Source organism: Dasypus novemcinctus, chromosome 27 (genome assembly GCF_030445035.2).
Source record: "Dasypus novemcinctus isolate mDasNov1 chromosome 27, mDasNov1.1.hap2, whole genome shotgun sequence".
In the NCBI taxonomy this organism is placed as follows: domain Eukaryota; kingdom Metazoa; phylum Chordata; class Mammalia; order Cingulata; family Dasypodidae; genus Dasypus; species Dasypus novemcinctus.
In genome coordinates, this window is record NC_080699.1 from 31115371 (window position 1) to 31121647 (window position 6277).

Genomic DNA, 6277 nt, shown 5'->3' on the forward strand with positions numbered 1-6277 from the left:
TTCAGAATTAAAAAGGAAAAAGTCAGAAGAGAGTGGCTTGGAGTTGTATGAAAAAGTGGAGATCTTCATTAAAGGAGGACAGTTGTGAGGCCAATGCACTTTTCACTCAATGGGGCTGAATGGGTTGAAAATATCCTCCTATGCTTGAAACCTTCAGACTACATATCTTATGGGAACTAATCAATGTTTTTTCATCTCCTGGAGATATATTAAGAACATAAATATGGTACCAAAAAGCATTTTACATTTCTCTGGCTATGGTTCATTTGGACATACTTTTTTCCTAAAAAGAGGTATACACCCCAAGCCTACTCATTGTGCAGAGACTCTGACACATAGGATAATGGCCCATTCTAGTAAGGAAAAAGATGAAAGACAGCAGACAAATAAACCCATGGCTCAAAGGAATGCACACTGTTCCTGGCCATCTGGCTTCTTAACATCCTCTGGGGTTCTAATGGTGGGATCTAACTTCAGGGTTGCCAGAAAGATAGGATGTGGGAACTTGGAATGCAGATTATGTAAATGTCTCTACACCAATGAATATGTAGCAATCAAACTGGACCCAATAAAATCACATGCTCCACAGCTTCATTTAGAGTACAGGTTTTATAAACTGTTCAGAAGTGCAGGTGAATTTCTCTCACAGCTATAATACTTTAGACCTTAAGAGAAATACAATGCAAGGGTACTGGAGCATCTTTGCCTTAACTTGAAGGACTTGTTTGATCTCTGTGACAGAACTTTTACTGTGAAGATGGTGTTAATGATAGCCATTCAGTTGCTTTCTCAAATGGAATATGTGCACTTAAAGAATCTCATTTACCAAGATGTCAAACCAGAGACCTTCCTGTTTGGCTGGGAAGACAATAAGAAAGAGCATGTTATACAAATTATAGACTTTAGACTAGCCAAGGAATACATTGACCCTAGAACTGAAAAAAACACATACCTTATATAGAACGCAAAAGTTTAAGTGGTACTGCAAGATATATATCAACATGCATCTTGGCAAAGAGCAAAACTGATGGGATGATTTGGAAGCTCTTTGCCATATGTTCACGTATTTCCTTTGAGGCAGCCTACCCTGGCAAGGACTCAAGGCTGATATGTTAAAAGAGGGATATCAAAAGATTTGTGACACCAAAAGGAATACTCCCATTGAAGCTCTCTGTGAGAACTTTCTAGAGGAGATGGCAACCTACCATTGACATAGGCCATGTGATTAGACCTCTTTGAAAAGCTTGACTATGAGTATTTACTGGCCCTTTTCACAAAACTCTGTGAAAGGAAAGGCTATACCTTTGACTATGCCTACAATTAGGTTGGGAAGCCTATTCCTACTCCAGTAAGATCAGTTCGTGTAGATTCTGGTGCACCTGCAATAACTCGAAAAAACCACACACACAAGGATCAGCTGTGACAACAGCAGCCTCTTCAAAATCAGACTGCATTGTCAGAGTGCTGAGGAGAGTGGGAAATTCAGCCCAGTTGGCAGACCAGTACCTCCTACTTGGTGTCTCAGTTGGCTGCAGATCATCATGGGGGATCAGTGGAGGTGGTTAGCTCAACCAATGGAGAGCAGAATGCCAATGACTCTACAGGAGAACACTTCAGTGCAACAATCACAGCTCATGACTAGGTGGAGGTAGTAGAGGAAGCTAAGTGCTGCTGTTTCTTTAAGAGGAAAAGAAGGAAGATAGCTCAGCACCACAAGTAACCAGTGCCTCCCTGGAATTCTCAGGCTCTGGGGATTCTGACTCAATTATACACACAACTCCTGCCATTTCTCATTGGAAGAAACTACTCTGCTAACAGAGGGTGAGATCCAAACCAAAAAGAAAGCATATCCTAGAAGGAGCCAATGGTCATCGACTGTTCCTGCCTGCCCAGAGCTGAGACTCCTCCACTGTTAGCCCTTAGGATTGCCTGATTGACTCTCTTTCCCATTGTTTGCAGTGAAGATATCATTCATGAAAACTTTCTAGCATAAGAGCTAGTTAGCAAATCCTTTGTCTAATAAAGGTACTCAAGAAACTGGGGGTGTTGCCAAGATGTTAGGAGGAAGATAGCAGACCTGTGCTGGAGAAGAGCCTTCTCCAACCCACTGGACATGTCTGGCAGTATGGCTTTCTCTTCCTCTGTGCCTGTGTAGGCTCCATCACCAACTGTCTATGGGGTTCAGGTTCCTTCCTCCCTCCCTCCCTCCTGCAAAGTTACACTCTAAGACACAAGCTGTGAGAAATCTGCAGGCTGCTGTCCCCATGTTTTGGTGTACTTAGCTTTCTTGACAAACTGTGTTCTCCAGGTGCTAGAAAGACAATACAAATTTTTCTGAGCAAAGGAAAATAAAAAGTAACTCTTTGCACTTTTAGTTTTTGTTTGTTCGTTTTTTAACAAAAACATGGTAGATGCATATTGTGTTTTGAGGGAGATGAAGCCAAGAGAGTCATTCAGAGAGAGCATGATTCTAGAGGTCATTCTCAATGGTAAGATTTTGATCAGCAGTACCTAGAATAGAAGCAGCAAACCCTATATCATTCTGAGCCATTGCACTCAGGTTGTCAAGGAAGTATACTTGAATGTTCATTCATCTTCTCAGCTGCTGAAGACTGTGCCTTCTAATGGTTAGTCATGACCTAATTAGTCTGTGGTTGAAAAAACCTAGTTTCTAAGCACATGGAATGAGTCAGGCCAAACCAGAATGTGACCAGGAGGCAGCCCATCCTACAAAACCAGATGCTTAATTTAAATCAGAAATATCTGTGTCTTCTCCTGCCAGGCACATGCAACTAGATGGCATGTGACTTCCTGATGATGTGGAGGAGAAAATTGGTGATGAAACAGATACCACCATATTGCCACTAGTGAACTAAGAAGAGGAGAAAAGTGAGCCTGTCTTCCAACTACCAGAGGAAACTCAGGGTATGGCAACAGAGCGTATGCCAGTAGCTCCATTATAGTATTTAGGCTGGCCTCCCTTATCAGAAACCAAGGCCATGAAGATCTTCTCCCAGCAGGTGCATGGTGACAAGATTAGGACTGAGTACATGGAGGCTACAGTAAACAAGAGGGTAAGATTGGTTGGTTCTTGAAAATTCCAGGGAAAAGGAGACTAAAATGAGAGGCCTAAAATTATCTTCTCAATCAGAGGCTTCTTTCACATTAAATGTTCATGAATCTAAAACAAATTCTCCCTCATATACCTTCTGCTTCCACCACAGTATATTCTGGAGACATACTCTTGGGAATGGTTGTGTTTTCTCATTCACTGCTCGAAAAATTAGTAATGTGTGGAGTTACTCTGATCAGATTTGATTTTCATCTGAGTTCAGTGTTTTGTTTAAACAGTGACTCCTTATTCCAGATGTGGTTGAAAACAAAGGATTATTTTCATCAGAGAAAGAGCTCTTGGATCTGGGAGAAGAAAGAGCAAACCAATACTCCACTTTTGCCCTTCCCGCATTTCAGAGGAGGACAATAGCTGTTGATTTAGTTGGTAGATCTGAAGCACAGAAATCTTTGCCTCTGGCTTGAGGTGTAAGGCTGTCTGTTGGACTAGAGGGATTGGGAATACTTTCTGGTGGTTTGCATTTCCTGGCAGGTCCTTTAATATACCTTATATAAAGCAGAAAAATCATTTTTAGCATGTCAGCATTATTGGACTTCACCTGTTCCACTGCACCTTATCTAGGGAATATCAGTTCACTGGCATGAAGTCTGCTTAACATATGTATGATTGTAATGTTCCTTTTATTTGAAAGAAATTTTCCTGTATACAAAATAGAACCACAGGAAAGTTCAACGTGATGCCCCTTTCCTACAAGGACTTTGAATATTGGGGTTTGCTTCCTTACCATGGTAATGGTAAATATCCCATCACTGATATTTACATAGTTTCTCAGTTGGCATTTGGGCAACTCTTTATCTAACTGTATAGAAACATCAACTTCTTCATCCCTATATAGATAAAGCCTTGCCTCTCCCTTGCGGGAAGGCAGGAAGAATTGGTGGCAAAGCCTGGAGTGTCATAGTACTCCATATTCCACTAAGTACTTCTTCCTGCCCCTACACAAAAAAATGAAGGCAATCATCAGCTTGGCTGTGGGGCAAGCCCTCTTGGAGCTGGTGCATTTTTTTTTTATTTTTCATTTTGTTTTGCTTTTTGTCTTAAAAGTTTTTAAAGTTAGCTCTTGAGGGGATGAACTGAAGCCATTGTGGCTCAGAATGGGGAGTCTTTCCTAATGCACTGTTCTCACTCTCTACTCCCCACAAATCTCTTAGAAGGTATTTGGTTTTCATAATAAATTTGAAGAGCCCAAGATCTCTTTAGCATGCTGACAAGGCAAGAATGTTTCTTTCAGAGCCACTGAAACTCCAAACTGTTCCCAGACTCCTAAGAGATTCTGTTGTGATCTTCCTTTAAAAAAACAAAAGCAACAACGACAAAAACTGATTACCCCAGAAGCAATTTGACCATTAGCTCTGTTCCAACCAGCAAACATATCAGTGCTCCACCCTCAGCCCACTTCCTATAGTTTCTTAGCTATATGCTTCCGTCCGATCCTTGGGGTTGCTGCCCCACACATATCCACACTATCAACATGATCTGTAGTTTTGAGCTTTCTCCGTTTTGAAGCCACAATAACCAAGAATCATTTTTCTTTGGGATTGATGCAGTTGTTCTCCTTAGAGCTAACTCAGCATCTGTTCATTAATACAAAACAAAAAAAAACAAAAAACCTATTATATCATTAGGAGTTCTACCAAGCCCTGCAGATCCTCAGGCATTGCATCGAGCCACTTCAGGCAGGCAATCAGGATTCTATCCGAGGCACTAAGGGTTCTCCCTTCATGACCACAGTATGATTTGTAACTTTTCAATCTAAGCCTGGAAAGGTTAATCAGTTGCTGTACACCTTAGCACTCCCCAGAGTTCACACCCCAGGCTGCTCCTTAATAGTGGGCAGAGTGTCCCAGGCATCAGTGTGCATTCATGATTGCCTTAATTAACATTCTCCTGCTGAGGGAGTCTGTCTAGGAGTAACCTGGGTCTAGAAAGGTATAAGTCAAGTGACTAGGCTGGCTCTCAGTTAAAGGTCCATTTTACTTAGGAAAGCAGAGGTTACAGGAGACAGATCCTGAGGTTCCATTGGAAATTGCCTATTTATTCTCAGTGAACTCAAAGTGCATAGAAGCAGTCCCATTATCCAGAAGAGGTGTCTATCACCGCTGAAGTAACTTCTAACTTAGTTCAGTGAAAATGCACAATGGTAGTGTGTAGTCAGTGTTGATTCTCAATGTTAGTAACCACTTTTACCATCAGAAATACATTGGGAATGTTATGTCAAAGTGGTTATTAAAGAGCATAACGTCAATTAGTTTTAGATGTAAAAGGTACAATATTTCCCCCTTCACCCCAGTAAGCATTCATGGCCTGCAAAAAAATTTTTTTTAAGAAAAACAATACCAGAACAAAACCATGTACTTCCATGGCAGCCTAGAAGGCACTCCTTAAAGGAACTTGATCTTTCTTCTGATGCGTTGCATCTCTTCCAAACCTGCATCCTTCCAATGTCCCAGCCACCTCTTTCATATTTATATTTAAGCCAGCTTTCCATTCCCAATCAATTGCCCTGGCAATGTTTTTTTCCCCATGTTAGAGTCAGGTTAGGACTAGTGTTTCTGAAACTAGGAGATTCCATCACTGTACAGTCAATATTGCCTTTGCCAGGCACTGCCGGTTACCATTCTCACCAATGCCAGGGTGGGCAGATGAATTTCAGGGAGCTGGAACATCTAGACATTCCATCTGGATTGACCATATGAGTGACTTGTCTCTAGGGTTCTTGCTTTTGCAGACTCTTGAGGGCTTTCAGGAAAGCCCCATCTAGAGGCTGATGGCCAGTAACTCCCAGTCTTCCCAATCATGGGGTGCTAGGAAAAAAATGGGATTACTTTGTTTTCATTTGTGTGTGTGGGGGGGAGTGTTTCCAAATAAGATAAAGAAGAGAAAACCATGGTCCTTCTGAGGAATTGTAGAGTGTTATGCTGTGTTTTACCACAAATAGGACTCTTAGAATTCTTCAATCAACTGACGCCATCTTAAAAATATGTTTTTCCTAACTCCTTTTACAGGTGATTTAGTACAAAAGAATAGTTTTCTCCACTGTATTTGAAATAGTAAATAGGTTCCCTGGATATAGACAGTAATATTTGACATATTTCCTCAAAAAGCAACCTAGAAACCCACTTCAGTATTTGTTTTTAGATCAGC

At 41.2% G+C, this 6277-nt stretch overlaps 1 pseudogene; it reads left to right on the forward strand.

Annotated features, from left to right (window-relative positions):
* Positions 1–343: 343 nt before the first annotated feature.
* Positions 344–1423, forward strand: LOC101445320 (casein kinase I-like; annotated as a pseudogene).
* Positions 1424–6277: the final 4854 nt, after the last annotated feature.